The sequence below is a fragment of the Trachypithecus francoisi genome, unplaced genomic scaffold, assembly GCF_009764315.1.
Source record: "Trachypithecus francoisi isolate TF-2019V2 unplaced genomic scaffold, Tfra_2.0 Lachesis_group9, whole genome shotgun sequence".
NCBI lineage: Eukaryota > Metazoa > Chordata > Mammalia > Primates > Cercopithecidae > Trachypithecus > Trachypithecus francoisi.
The window spans coordinates 43,446,084-43,461,054 of record NW_022681474.1 but is presented as its reverse complement, the minus strand read 5'-3'; the positions used below and the strand labels follow the sequence as shown (position 1 = coordinate 43,461,054).

General features: G+C 55.9%; 1 protein-coding gene across 5 annotated transcripts in view; it reads right to left on the bottom strand.

Annotated features, from left to right (window-relative positions):
* Window positions 1–14,971, bottom strand: part of ZMIZ1 (zinc finger MIZ-type containing 1) — a 246,519-nt gene that overhangs the window by 131,058 nt on the left and 100,490 nt on the right. Inside the window, exon 1 of one of the 5 annotated variants that reach the window (XM_033209228.1) lies at window positions 14,471–14,639. The exons of the other annotated variants lie outside the window; for them this stretch is intronic. The gene's annotated coding sequence lies outside the window, so the exon portion shown is untranslated. Of the gene's footprint in view, window positions 1–14,470; window positions 14,640–14,971 lie in introns of those variants that run through there. 5 annotated transcript variants of the gene reach the window in all.

Sequence of the window (14,971 nt, the reverse complement as noted above, 5' to 3'; positions counted from 1 at the left end):
CTGTGTCTCTGCGCACGTGTGTGTGTGTGTGTGTGTGTGTGTGTGTGTATGCACGAGCCTCAGGCCTGTGCTGCATCCTGGGTGTGCATGCAGCTGATTTATAACCCTCCAAGAAAACAGAATTGCAAATCTCACCCACAAATCTTCCTTATCGAGGTACTTGCCACAGGCAGACACATCATGAATTCCCAAAAACAGGCAGGCCTCCCCCAGCCTCGGCTCCTTCGTGCTCCCTGCTCCATGGGGCCTGAAAGGGGCCAAGGGTTGGCTCTGATGGGTCCCTCTGGCTGCCAGCAGTCTGGCCAGTTCATCCCTGGGAGTGGGTGCCAACCTAGGTGGACCTGGTACTGCTTATCAGAAGTGCTGGCTCCGTAGTGACCCAGCCCAGGGAGAGCCTCATCAGGTAGTTTCGGGACCCTCCTGGCTGACCCACCCTACTAACTGCCCTACTCCAGCCCTCACTGCTCAGATGGTGAGGGGCAGGGCCTTGAAACACCTACAGAACTGAGGAGGAGGAAAAGAGTGCACATCTAATGAACACGGACCATGTACATACCACAGACGGCACTAAGTGTTGGAGATTTATTTCATTTAATCGCCATGGAGACCCTGGAGCCAAAGCCCAGAGAAGTCAAGTGACTGGGCTCGGCCTCAGAAGGCGGGCATTCTGATTCTAGAGGCTGTGCTCGGAACCACTCTACTGTGTTCTCTCCAACCCTGGACCTCTTAACCACTCTACTGTGTTCTCTCCAACCCTGGGTCTCTTAACCACTCTACTGTGTTCTCTCCAACCCTGGGCCTCTTAACCACTTTACTGTGTTCTCTCCAACCCTGGGCCTCTTCAAATCCTCAAGCCTCTTAGGGCTCTCAGGCTCTGTCCCTGGCGCACATACCCTTACCCACTTTCCCCCAGAGGGGTTTGGGTCCACTAGGGTCACCTTGCTGGTATTTAATCCCATCCCAGTGTTCATAGGTGTGGACCCCTGGGAGACATTCCTGGCTCTTGCCCACCCAGAACCAATGCTGCTGCACTCTGAGTCCAGCTCACACTGTCCCCACAAACCCAGCCCATACCTCACCCACAGAGCTCTCTCCAGAAGCAGGCTCTCTCGGGGGTCTGCAATCACCCGGTCGATACTCCTAGCCTCCACCTTATCCTGGATGTGCGCAAGAAGGAGGCGGGCGCACCAGGCAGCAGCTGGAGGCAGCCCAGGCTTGGCTTTCCTTTCAACTGCTGTGTGACCTAGGCCAGTCCCTTACCTTTTTTGAGTTTTGTCTTTTTCATCTGAAAAATGAGCTTGGGCGGATTAAATTGCCTGAGTAGGAGATAGCCCTTGCTCCTCAGGAGAGGTGCGTCCATGCATGCACACACACATGCACACACGCATGCACGCATACACACACACAGTTCTGGTAATGTCAGGTGACTGAATTCCCCATCCCAGCCCAAACAGAACCAGGCACCAGCCCATCCTTCCTGTGAGGTGTTTCTCGTCTCTCTCCAGCTTGGCACTGGGTGAGTCCTGGCTCCTCCTCCTCCTCCAGTTCAGACTCCCGCAGCCCCAAACCTGTAATCCCCAGCAGGGAAAATGACAGCCTTGTCCAGCAGCCACCCTCAGCTGGCGGTGGGGAGCTGGGCGGCGGCTGTGGTGGTGGTGGCTGGGAGGCGGGCCGGGACACGCAGCCGCCAAGTCAGAGGAGGTCAATGGCAGGGACAAATGCCATGGGGACTGTGGGCTGTGGGTAGAGGAAGGATGAGAGAGCAGAGCAGGGAGGGATGGGCTCAAGGCCCTACGGCTGGCCTGAGGCAGGACGAGGCCCAGAGAGGGTCACAAAGGGGTGTGACCCGGACAGCCAGGTCCTAGAGGGCAGCAAGGTGAGCACTGCCCACAGTTTGGAGTTTGGGCAGCTACAAGCACACTGATGCCTGGGCTTCACCCGGCTCCCTGGGAGGGCCTAGGAACCTGCATTTGAGAATGTGCCTCTGGGATATGGTTGCAGCTGCTGGGCAGGTGGCTGCTCAAGCCCCTGGGTTGCCTCTGCCCCAAGGAGGAGGTGCTGGGGTCGCTCCTGCCTGTGCTGTCTCCCCCTCAGAATCCACCGCCACTTGGTGGGAGGACAAGGCTACAAACAGCACCAATGACACCACAACTGCGTCTGCCCAGCTGCTTACCTCCAGTATCCTCAGAAGCAGGCAGCCCGTTTGTAGGCAGGGCCACAGGACTGTCCCCATTTACTAAGGCTTGGAGAAGAGAATGGTGACCTGACTCAGCCCTTGAGTCTCCTCCCAGGCCCCCTCCCACTGGGAAGGGCCATCGGGAGGCTGAAACCCGGGTGCTCCCTGCTCCTGCCCGAGCCTGCTCTAGCAGGGAGACTCTGGACGCAGGGCCACACTGACTCTCGGTCCGTCTCAGTGGGAACTCACGGCTCTGCCTCCTGGGAAAGGAACATCCCACACACGGCCATGCTGTCCTGACTCCCTCGTGGCCTTGGATGAGTCACTTCCCTTCACTCGGCCTCTGTTTCCCCATCAGAAAAAAGCAGTGGGAAGAGGCTGGATTTGGGGAGGCACAGGTCATGGTGGGAGGGCATTCTAGCTGGAGCAGAAGCTGGGGGTGGGAAAGCAGTTGGAAACCTGTGCAGGTGTGCTGGCCCCGAACACTGGGCTTGAGCTGGGGCTGGAGTCAAAGTTGCAACTGGAGTTGGGGTCAGCACTGGGCTTCTCTGACTGGCCCTATCTGAAAGGAAAGTCTCTTGTGGGCACTTGATCCCCCTGAGCAGGGGCCCCTGTCGGCTGCCCCATTGTCTGGGTCACACGGAGAGACTGGCTGAGGCTGCCTGCTCAGAGGAAGGCGGCGGTGTTTGCTTGGGACCACTCCAGAGGGGCAGCTCAGGCTCCCACACATCTGGGGAACTCGGAGGAGGAAGGGGTGCAGCCCACTTCCTTTGGGCCAGCCTGTGCAAAGGGGCAGCAGGGCCTCACCTACAGGGGGATGTCGCCCTCAGATGCAAGCCCTGGGGTGACAGCCCATGGGACAGAGGAGGCAGGTGGCACTTAGATCCTGGAAAAAGGAGAGTTCATTTTGGTATCAGGGAAGCTGACTCTGGCTGGAGTCAGGGTCATGGGATGGCCCACACTACACTGGGCCAGGACCCTCTGTGGTCACCCCCACAGCCACCATCACTCATAGTGTCCTAGTGGACACTGGGGGACCCAGCCTCTTTAAGGAGGGTGATGCTGGGGACAGGGCCACTAGGATGGCCCTGGTCACGGGCATGCTTGGGTGTGCACAGCCTGGCACCTGGGGGCATTTCCTCACTCCATGCCTCTCGAGAGGCCCCCAGAAGGCTGTCCCTGATCAGCAGCAGACAATGCCCCCTCCTGGCTCCCTTCCATCACCTCTTCCCTCGCTCTCTCCACCTGTCTCCTTCATCTTCACGGTGATGTGGAGCACCAGCCTGTCTCCACCCTCAGCACCCTACACAAAGGGGACAGGTAGACAGGAGACAGAACGAGTGGATGAGGGGCAGGTCAGTAGAAGACGGTGTCTGCCTGCCATGGCCCAGCCTGCCCCGTCGACCCCAGGATGCTGATCTGACACTGGCCTCTGAGAGAGGGTGGTGGCACGTGTGGCGGTTGTCCCTGCGGCCTGCCTGCCTGGAGTGCCTGCTCACCCACTGCCTGGTCCCCACCTGCCTCGGCCTTGCCAGCCCCTCCCCTGCCCCTTCGAGGGCCTGAGATGGCTGTTGCCATGGCAACCCTGCTCATTCAATCCAGGGATAATGAAGCCAATGTGTTTTTCATTTCCATGATCTGGAGTGCAGAGCAGGGCAGAGAGGGGCTTTCCCCTCTTGGCCCCTCCTTCCCAGGGAAGAAGCAGACTGCAGGGAGACAGTGCGTGGGGCCTGACCAGCAGACTGAAACACACCAGTGGGAAGAGGCTGAGACTTGTAGCCACCCAGCTCTGTCTTAGCTCACCACAGTGGGCATGTGGCTGGGCAGTGCCAGCTAGATGGCAGGTCTCTTTGCCAACACTCAGTCTGGAAGAGGTGTGGTGCCCCAGAGACTGAGTGGGGGTGCAGAGCCAGGCAAAACGGGGTTCTGTTTCTGGCTGTGTGACCTTATACTAGTTACCTCACCTCTCTGGTCTTACTTTAGTAGAACTGAGTTCACCAGGTACTAACTAGGTCCTATCTGAGTGGCTGGCCTTCTGCAGTCCCCAGGGATCCAGAGAGAACCCAGACAGAGCCCCTGTCCTCTAGGAGTCCACAGGTGAGTGGGAGAAGGAGTTCATATCGGCCACCCTTCTCAGCTATAAAACTGAGGCCAGTAACTTTTGTCTGTTGCTACCAGTAACAGCAACTCTTGGAGTTACCCTTGGAGGACTGGCACACACAGTAAGTGTTTTATGTGCTAGCATCCCTCTTTTCCATCCTGGGTCCCTGGCCTGAAGCACAGAGATAGCAGATGTTGAAGAAATGTTCAGGTGTGAGTCAGCAATCACAGCTGCCTGACTCCTCTCCTTCCTCCAGGGTCTGGACTGAGACGGGCCCACTCCTTTGGAGGTGGAACCTGGGTCTGAGCAGAGCAGCGCTGAGCTGGGCAGGGGCAGGGCTCCATGCGGCCCTGGCTTGGGAGAGCAGGGCTGTCTGGGAGATCCATGGCCCATGGTTGCCACCACATACCTCCCCCAGCCCCTCTCCAAGGGCAGGAAGCCAAAAGCACTCACGCAGAAAACCCTGGCCTGTCTCCCCCACAATGATTCAGTCACCTTGGAGACCAGTGGCCCTCTCTCTGGCTCGGCTGACAGATTAGAGCAGGAGGGAAGGAAGCATGCGGGGGTGGGGGAGGGGTGGGGCAGGGATGCCGCTGTGGAGAACTCAGAGCAGGGCTTGAAAAGTGAAGACATGAACCCACCAGGAGGAGACAGCCTTAATCTGTCTTCCATAAAGCCATCTCAGGGCCACCAAGGACGTCACCAAGAAGGGGCTGAAGATGGCTCCTCCTGGGACCCCCTTCACTCCCGCCCAGCTGGGCTCCAGCCCTGACTGGTGAGGGGTCAGGGAGGAGGGGAGCTGGATGGGCTTGCAGGTTAAAAGGGGTAGGAACATAGGAGGGGCTATGGTGCAGAGAATGGCGCCTCTGGTAGGCGTCACTCACCAACACACAGTAGGCACTCTGTTCACGACCAACTGAGTAAGGGACTGCGTGGCCGCACCTGCAGGTTGTCAGCAAGCAGCACCTTGGTAGCAGGTTGAAGGGTGGCCATGAGCACGCGAATGGGGCCCATTTGCCCAGTTCATAGATGGGGAGACGGGACAGGCGGGCCAGAGTCACACAGTTAATCAGAGCCATTGGGAGACTTTCTAGCATGAGGGTCCAGGCCAAGCCGCCCTCACCATGAATTACGCTGCAGGATAGGGGGTATCTCCCCAGGGTCCCCAGCAGCACCCCATCACACCCAGCCCAAGCCAGCAGCAAGCTGACTGTGATGAGGATACTGCCCTGGCCCCTCCTAAGGTGGCCATTAAGGATCATGTCTAATAGAGCATTGAATGGCCCTGAAGCCTCATGACTGAAGTCCAAAAGAGAAGAAAAGAAAATTATAAGGTGACCAGAAAGAAACACACTAGAATGATGACCAGGATGACCCCTGGGTGGGAGGATTACGGGGCAGTTTTATTTTTCTTCCTTCACTTTTCTGACTTCCAGACTTCCTGCAGCAAGCATGCATCTATTTTACAATAAGGAAAAAAAGGACATGATTGCAGTTTAAAACAAGTCACTTTCACTAAATGTGTGAGATTCTCCATTTACAGCACAAAGTCAAGCTCATGTTGGGTTAGGCAGTAGCTCTCCTTAGGCACCCAGGGCCACACACAAGAGCCTCCTCAGGGACTGCAGGCCCTGTGAGGACATCCCGGGGCAGGAGGCAGGGTCCGGGTCTGCCTTCTCTTAGTGGTGTGTGTTTGGGCAGGTCCTATGCCTCTCTATGCTCTGCTGATCTCCCCTGCCGCCCTTCTCACCTTGCAGGGTGGATACAAGGACTCATGGGTCTGGGTGTGCTTGTACTTAAACCTGTAAGCCTTTGTCAACTGGGGGCGCGGGGCGGCTTCTCCAGTTAGAGGGGTGCTGCCTGGGGCAGAGGGGCAGCTGAGGTGCCTCTAAAGACAGGGCCGAGGGGCCTGGCCTGAACAGCTCCAGGAGGCGAGGCCAGCTTTCATCCCCTGTTTACAGTGGAAACACAGACTTGAAAAGGCTTCACTTTTCCACTGTTTTTGTGGCAGTGCTGTGGGGAGCAGGGCTTCCTGAGAGCGAGGCCAGCTTTCCAAGGCCACACTGAGTCCAGCCCCAACAGGAAACATCATGTTTTCAATTTACAGGTCCCTGCCAGGAGCTGTGAGCAGGCCTACGCTTCACTGGCCCGGCTGTCTGGGGAGAGCAAGCCCGGGCCCTGCTGCAGCTGGGAACTGAGACAGGCCGGGTGGGGTCCCAGGACCCAGGGGGCCTCTTGTGGGATCCCTGAGGGGCCTCATTCCCAGTGCACGGCACAGTTTATACGGTTTTGTCAGCAGCGGATGCACTGGAGACACACTGCCACAAACTCCAATCCCTGGCCTCCTGGCGTTCACATTGGTGAGCCAGTCCTACCTTCTTACTGGCTAGATGGGGAAACTGAGGCCCACAGAAAAAAGAGACTTCCCAATGCCACCAGATTATTAGTGAAGAAAGACTGACCTCAACTCAGATTGGCAGATTCCCAACGGGGTCCCCTGGCAAAGGGGGACTGTCCCATTCCCCACGGATGACAGTGATGACAGCTCACCTCCACTGCACACCTCTCACAGTCCAGGTCCTGCAACCTCCAAAAGCCTTGTATCAAGCAGGTCTGCCAGCCCTCCTATCCCCAGGTGCTTCTGGGAAATTCCCGGTAAACTGAGCAATGCTTGCAGGAGGGGTGTTCATTCAGCCAGTGTGCACCAAATGTTATGCCAACAGGCTGTGCCTTGGTACCAGGATGGAGGGCTGACTCTCGACCTCCCTGAGCCTCAGGGTTCCAGCAGTATGATCAGGAGGGTGACTGGGTTGGACTGTCAGGAAGACCTCTGAGCTCTAAGATCTATGCCTCTCTACTCCCCTGCCAGACTATCAGCTCCATGACGCAGACACCCGCTCTCTTGCTCAGAGGCATCCCAAATACTCAGAAGAGCGCTGGTCCATCATAGGTGCTAAATAAACATCTGCTAAATGACTAAGTGGTGGTGGCTGGAGGGGGTTTCGCTCACACGGTGGGTTTGGAGAGGCCTGAGAGCTCTCCCCACTAGCCATATATTAATGACATTTCGAGAGAGCTGAAATGGCCCTGGAATGTCATCCTGGCCCGTTGGGCCTCTGGAACATGTGCGGTCTGTGTGGCTGCCCCATCCCCTCCCTCCATTGTGTCCTACAGCCCCAGCCCAGGATGCACAGTGCCCTCCCTGTGCACCGTTTCTCACTTTCTGGGACTCCCTGAGCTCCAGCACTAGACAAAGGGCACATTTGCAGGGAAAATAATGCCTTGTTTGTTTGTTTTTTTCACAAACTCTCCCCTCTCCCTTTTCCCATCCAGGACATTCCTGCTCTCAAACAGGAGCCACTCTCCAGGCTGGATGATGGCCAGGCTCATACCGGCTCCCAGGAGTCCTGTGGGCTAAGCCCAGAGGGTCTGCTGCAGCCAGGAATGCCAGGGCTGCCTCCAAGGAGTGGACTCCACACTCTGGCTGCAGGTTGCCTTCCTGCTGGCTGGCTCATGGGGAGTAGGGAGGAACCTGAGCCAGCCCAAGGAAGGGGGAGGGATGGGCGGTGTGAGGGGTGTGGTGGCCAGGGGGAGGGACGCACATATGCAGGTCGGTACACATGTGCACATACACACACACACACACACACAGAGTGCACAGACTAGAGAAGTCCTCAGAGACAAGCAAGCACCAAAGTGGAGCCCAGACCAGCCCAGAGATAGAGAGGAGGCCTCCCGCGGGAAGGGTGCGCTCTGGGGTTGTACAACCCAGCTGACTGGGGCAGGACAAACCCAAGTGAGAGACATGATGACAGACAGACAAAAACGGGTGAGCAAGGAGCACTGGGAAGTGCAGGGATGGTCACGAGAGGAGGCCCACACACAGAAGGAGGCAGGGCTGGAGCAAGCGGCAGATGGGCAGCTGTGGCTGCTGAGAAGCGTGAGGGCGGCGGGACAGAAACAAGTGGCCAAAGGACACCTTGGGGCAGCTGCCCCACCCTGGGCAGACTGCTCTGGGTTTCTTTTGGGTCATGAATTGGGGTAAGGCTCGCTGCCAGAGGGCGGCGGGACAGAAACAAGTGGCCAAAGGACACCTTGGGGCAGCTGCCCCACCCTGGGCAGACTGCTCTGGGTTTCTTTTGGGTCATGAATTGGGGTAAGGCTCGCTGCCACCAGCGGTCTCCCTCCCTATCTGGGTGCTATGACATCAATGTCTGAGATGGGCCACTGAGTCCCCACTGGCTCCTGTGAGGACCCCCTTGCACTGTACCTGTAAAGCCTGGTGAGGTGCCCTGGAAGGTACACATTGGCTCTTCTCTTTCCTAGCTGGCTCTAACCCTCAGCCTCAGCTCACGCTCAGAGAGAGGCCTGGGAGGAAGGTCAAAGACACACAATGGAAGGAGGAAAGCCCCCAGGAAGGGCAGGTGTCACCTGGGGATGCTGTGCCCTCTTTTGCAATGGCCTGGGCCTCCTCGGGCAAAGCCCCTTATGTCCTCACTTTCTTCCATCCAAAGGGGGTGGGACTGTTGGACCCTCGGATCCCCCAGCCTCTGGCATCCAGTTTTACATTTAGCCTGCATCTTGTGTGTGCCACGTGTTTTCTGTGCACTCCTCCCCCAACCTCAGCCGCATTTCTGGATTAACACTTAGAGCTCTTCTATGCCCCACACCAACTGGGCTTGGATTTTAAAGGCCAGACTTGCAAAAGGACATCTTAGCTACAAAGGGGATTCCCAATATAAGCATCCCTTCCCTGCCAGCACCCAGGGGAGCAGAGCCACTCTCCTGACCGCGTTTGGTCTCTGTCCTCTGACATGCGAGGTTTCTACGAAAGCTCAGTGAGAAATGGCACACAGTCCTTCTACAGATCAAAACCTTCACTGACACCCCACTGCCCATCAAATGGAGGTGCAATCGACTGGCAGGGCCTCACCACCTGCCACTTATCCTACTCATCCCTCTGGAGCCAACAACTGGGAGTCCAGGGATTGATGTGCCTTTGTCTTCACTAACTGTCTTCTGTCCAGTTGGTCACGGCCCTTCCCTCGCCCTCCCAGTGGGAGCTGTGTGTCCCTGGTGTCCCCGATGCTGACCCCACCCTGGCTGAGAGAACTGTCCTGGGTGATGTTGAGAAGGGCTCCAAGTTGCAATCTAATATGGGCAGGCCTGCCCCACAGCTGGCGGGTGCAACCTGTGCTGGCCGCTTCAGCAATCCCAGTGGAATCTGAGGAATGCATCCACAGTGCACCCCACCCTCCAAGCACCTAGCAAGGGGGCCCCAGGATGCAATCTGAGGATGAGCAAGAGCCCTTGGGAGGACAGGGAACCTGAGGTTTACAGACCAGCTCCATCGGTAACAAATTCTGACATGCCCTCCGAGAAGCTTCCCTGATCTTTCTGGTTGGCAGGGGTCTCAGTCCCTTGGGTGGATGCTCTGTGCCTGGGTCTGAGGGTTCAGGCTTGAAAGGCAGATGGAGCTGGGTTCAAATTCTAATCCAACCTCCCAGTGGCTGTGTGATCACGAGCATATTACTTAGCATCTCTGTTCTTCAGTTTACTCATACTTGAAACAGATTTCTACGAAGATTAAATTAGATAATACATATAAGATAACTGGGGTAAGTGCTAATAAACAGAACTACCATTAAGATTCCCCCAACACAAAACACACACTCTACAGGATAACATACTGATTAACAGCAAAGATTCGGTCTTGAATCCTGGCTGGGTAGTCTTAGGCAGGTCACTTGCTCTCTGTCTGCTGATCAAGGTATATTCTTAAAATTCTTCCTCCTTACACTCCCGGAGAAGCACCACCCCCCCGCCCCACTGTCCACTGTCCTCTGAGGCCTAAGGGGCTTCCTAGCAACAGGGACACTAGGCTGCCCTTGGATCCTTTGGTCCTAATCTGCTCTCAGAGCCTCTAGGCCAAGGGCATCCAACCTTTTGGCTTCCCTGGGCCACATTGGAAGAACTGTCTTGGGTCACACATAAAATACACTCACAATAGCTGATGACCTAAAAAAACAAAGTTCACAAAAAAATCTCATCATGTTTTAAGAAGGTTTACGAATTTGTGTTGGGCTACATTCAAAGTTGTCCTGAGCCACGTGCAGCCCATGGGTCGCGGGATGGACAAGCTTGCCCTAGGCCAGTGCCACCTCCCAGGAGTTCCTCAGCCCAGAGCCCTCCCTCCCTGATAGAGCCAAGCAGGCCCTGAGCAGCCCAGGCCCCAGGGTGTCCTGAGTCAGCTCATTCTTGGTGCAGAGCCAACAGATTTGGAAAAATCATACTGTACTGAGATTAAGTGCCTTTAATTCCTGTTGAACCCCCCATCTGACTCACTGCCTCCTCTCCTGGCTGGCCCCACAGTCATTACCATTTGAACACCTGTATTATCAAACTGCTGGGCACCAAAGGCTGGCAGAGAATTTACTTTCATTACAAAGGACCAATTCAGGGGAAGGGCCCACTCTCCAGCCACTGGTTGTTCATCTTTCCCATGGAGCTGGGAAGGTACGAGAAGGACCTGTGTAAAGTCTGATAATGGAAGACTTGAGATGATTTTTTGGAGAGTTTGTGTCCTCCTCTTTTGTGTCAAAAGATGCAACGGTGGCCCTCATGCTCCATGTGACAGGAGTGAGGGTTGGATGGGATGCTCCTTAGGTTGAGTGAGAGGCCAACCAAAGGCCAGCCTGCAGTTTAGGGTCAAAGGACCCAAGTTCCTACCCAGTTCTGCACCTGGAGACTTTGGCTATTTTCCTAACTTCCCTCTGCCTCAGTTTCTTCATCCATAAAATGGAGATGATACTGGTCCCTACCTTATAGGGTGTCACCGGGATCAAATAAATGACGCCCTGGTTGCTGACACTGTTGTCATTATTACTATTATCATAACCATGACCATCTAAGGGCTTTGTAGCTGGCCTGTCCTCTGCCCTTCAGTGATAGATATGCCACAGGTGCTCATTTTCCTCCTGTCCTAGAGGCCCTAGGGAGGGTGGGTCTGTCTGGGGCATGCACCAAACACTGGGTACAAATGTGCCCCAGGGAGGCTGCCAGCTGGGCCCCAGGTGTCCTCACCCCCAATGTTCCTGCATGGTCAGGTGTCACAGTGTGCCCTTAGGAGGGTGACGTGTGGCTCTGAAGGATGCTCCCCGCAGGCACCCACTACTCTGGGTTCCAATGAACAAGGCTGAGCTGCTCTGAGTCCTGCCCCTGCCCCTGCCCCAGAGGCCTCACGCCCTATCGCCTCATCCCTGCTGCTTCCTGACCTGAGCTTTCGGTTGCTCTGTGGATACCTGAGTGTATGCAATGCACCCTTCATTCGGTCAGCATTTATTGACAGCCTACTACATTCCTACACTTAAAAAGCAGTACTCTGTGCTGGTCATTCACTTTATAGGGATATGGCCTCTGATGTACTGGGTCTGAGCCTGTGGCTGCCTCAATAGCATGGCTCCATCCTTGCTGGGCCTCCCTGTCGCAGGACAGGGCCAGGTGTGTGCCCAGTGATGCTCTGGCACAAACCCGATCACCTGCCCCAGCCCTAGCCCCACTTGAAATTCTTGAAATGCTCTGAGTGTCAATCCATTCCAGTCAGCCTCCTCCAGGAAGCCTTCCATAGGCCCTCACTCCCCAAGGACTCCTCCTCTTTGGATCTCAACACATCCCTTGCCCCACGGACATGGTGCATCACAAATTCTGTTCCTGCATGTGGCCTACAGTGGCCTAGACTGTGAGCTCCCCTGGAGCTGGCACAGGTCTGTTTCTTTGTCTCCTGAAGAGCTGAGCACAGACCCACACAAACAGTAGGTGCTTACTAAATACTGCTGCCTTACTGACTGCAGATGGAGAGTGAAGTGGAGAGGGGCTGACTTGTGCAGAGGCCTGAAGATGGGTGCTGTACCAGGCACCACATGTGAACTAAGGAACCAGTGAGGCTCCCAGCCCAGGACAGAGACAAAGCTCTGGTCTCTGGCATCCTCTGAGCGACAGCTCAGGCCAGTCCCTAAGTTCTAGGCCCTGGCCTCATCTCCTATGGGGTGAAGGCCCGGCAGTGAAGAATTCCTTCTCTGGCATTAGCCCAGACCCAGCTGCCTCAAACGAGGTCTCATTAGGACAGTGCCGGCTTTTTCACCTCTGCTTATTAACTCCCCTGAGCAGCAGTGAGTGGAAAACGGGAGGGAGCAGGGAGTGTGAGAGCCTTTTCATTTCTGGAGCTCACCGTGCTGTGCGTGGATATTCCTGGAAAGCTTCCATGAGGGCTGCCCTGGCTGGGGTTGGAGGACCCATGGGCTGGGAGAGGGTTGTTGATTTAGGCTGACAGTGTGGGTCCAAGAAGGGACCAGTGTTCAGGAGCAGGCGGCCCCTAGGACCTGCCCTGAGATGGCACTGTCTTTTCCTAGGGGCTCAGCAGCTTAAGTTGAGGGCTTAAGCCTGTCGGGGCTGCCCATCCTAGATGGACCACACAAGGAGAGGCACGGTGGGGCACATGGGGTGGCCCAGAGACCAGACTGTGTGCCATGTGGAGCTCCCAGAGCTCACATCCTCTTAGCAAGCACGTTCCACTTTGGGCCTCAGTCTCCTCATCTGTAACAAGACAGGGCTCTTGCAGGGCCATCCTACGGTTCCAGTGCTGCAGGCTTTCATGCATGTTAACTAATAAGGCTCCCAGATGCCTCAGAGGAGCTGCAGGACTGCCCCCCCCTCCCACTCTGGCCTCCGCCCTACCTCCCAGTAGGCACCAGTTAGTGATCCAGCTCAGCTTACAGAAAAGATCTCAGATCTGAGTGGACTCCGCTAATGCCTGCGGAGTGAGGGCTTCCTGGAAGGCAAGGGAATGGACAATCAACAGCATGTGACACCCAGGGAACAGATTCTCTATCCCTAGGGCTCTGAGGCTGGCAGAAGGCTGCTGAGCCAAATGCTCTGTGGCTAGAAGGAATGGGGTGGAAACCCAAGATCTGCCCCAGGGAGCCTGGTAGAGGGGACATCAGGGAATGTCTGTCTGATTGTCATGAGGTTTTAAGGGCAGGAAGATCCCTGCCAGGTCATCTAAACCCCTGGTTTATCAGTGTGAAAACTGAGCCACAGAGAGGAACTGGCTCAAGTCTCTAGGCCAGCTCCCCTTTGCAGGCACCAGTGTGTCCCAGATTGGCCAGATCGCAGGTATTTTCTGGGGGCATCTGTTAAAAAATCAGAGTCCTAGGCCCAACTCCAGATCTACAGAATCAGACTCCGGGAGAGGGGCCTGGTGATCTGCATTTACACAGGTGTCCAAGGTGGCCTGGGTGTGCTAGCATGCCTGGGAAGCACTGCACCTCCATCTCAAAGTAGCCTCCTGGAAGTTCCCACTTGAAAGCTCAGGAGAGGACCTAGGGGTCCATTGTCCATGGAGAGACAAGTGTCTGGGTCCAGAGCTAACAAATGCCAACTTCAAACAGATGCTCCTGTTTGAGGGGTTGGAGGTATCTCCCCAAGGGCATTGGTCTGCTGCTAACAGAGAGGACTGGTGCTGTGTAGCTATTGCTGCATTTTATCCTGCCAGGTGGGTGCACTGCACCCCTTTACAGATGAGGAAACAGGTGAGTTGAGGATGCAAGTAACTTGTCCAGACTCACCTGGCTGATAGGTGGCAGAACAGAGATTTGAACCTAGAACTGTCTGTGCCTGAAACCCACACACTTTGACCACATGCCACACTTTATCCTCTATAATACTGAATTTACATGAGCAAAACTGTGTGGTGACTTCTCCAGCAATGGAGGTGTCTGGGCAGCAGCTGGGGGAGTCAATACCAGGCATGAGATGATCTTTTTCAGCTCTTCTGGAGCTGTGGCTGCGGACAGGCTAAGCTGGCTACAGGTTGCATGGATGTCTGTTGCATTTCTTCCACACACAGATAAAAATGCTCCAGATTATTTACAGGTTCTAGTACATCAAAGTCCTCCTGGCTCAATCTTTGGCCATGCTGGAGCTGCCGGGCAGGAGGCAGCTGGGAACTCCTACCTGAGAGGGAATTGCTGGGGGCAGAGGCAATGAAGCATGGAGGGCTGGCACCCCAGGTAGTGACAAGGGCAGGGGTTGGGGGACTGTGACGGGAAGTCTGGGTGAGGCCAGGGCCCAGAGAGAACTGGCAGGGGCTACCGGCGAGGGGCGAGGGCTGTCTCATGCCAGCCCGTCCCACCAACCTGAGGGTGGGCCAGATGGAAGTGGCACCACTGGAGCAATCCACAGAAGTTATGAAGCAGAGATGTTCCCCTGGGCTCCAACAGAGGTCCCTAAAGATGCCTCAGGGGAGCAGTGGAGAGTCCCAGAACAGCCATGAGGCAAGATGTGCTTGCTGTTTCCCAAACTGGAGCTGAAGAAGGGTGAGAAGCACTTAATGGGGGAGGCAGATGTGGGCAAAAAGCTTCCAAAGGCTCAGCAACCATACATTTCCTGCTCTTCATTGACCAGTCAGCTCCTTGGGGGCTCTAGAAGGTTCTCTGGGGCCCGGCTCACCCAGCAGTCAGGGTGGATGGACACCTGTGGGGGTCACACTGAGGTCCCTGCCTCTTCCCTTCTCCTGCACTGGCCACAGCCCAGAGCTGAGACCTCAGTCAAGCAGACCTGATACCCAGGCAGCAGGGCTGAGAGCGCGACTGTGCGCCACACAGCACACAGCATTATTTCTCGTAGAGTCCGCACAC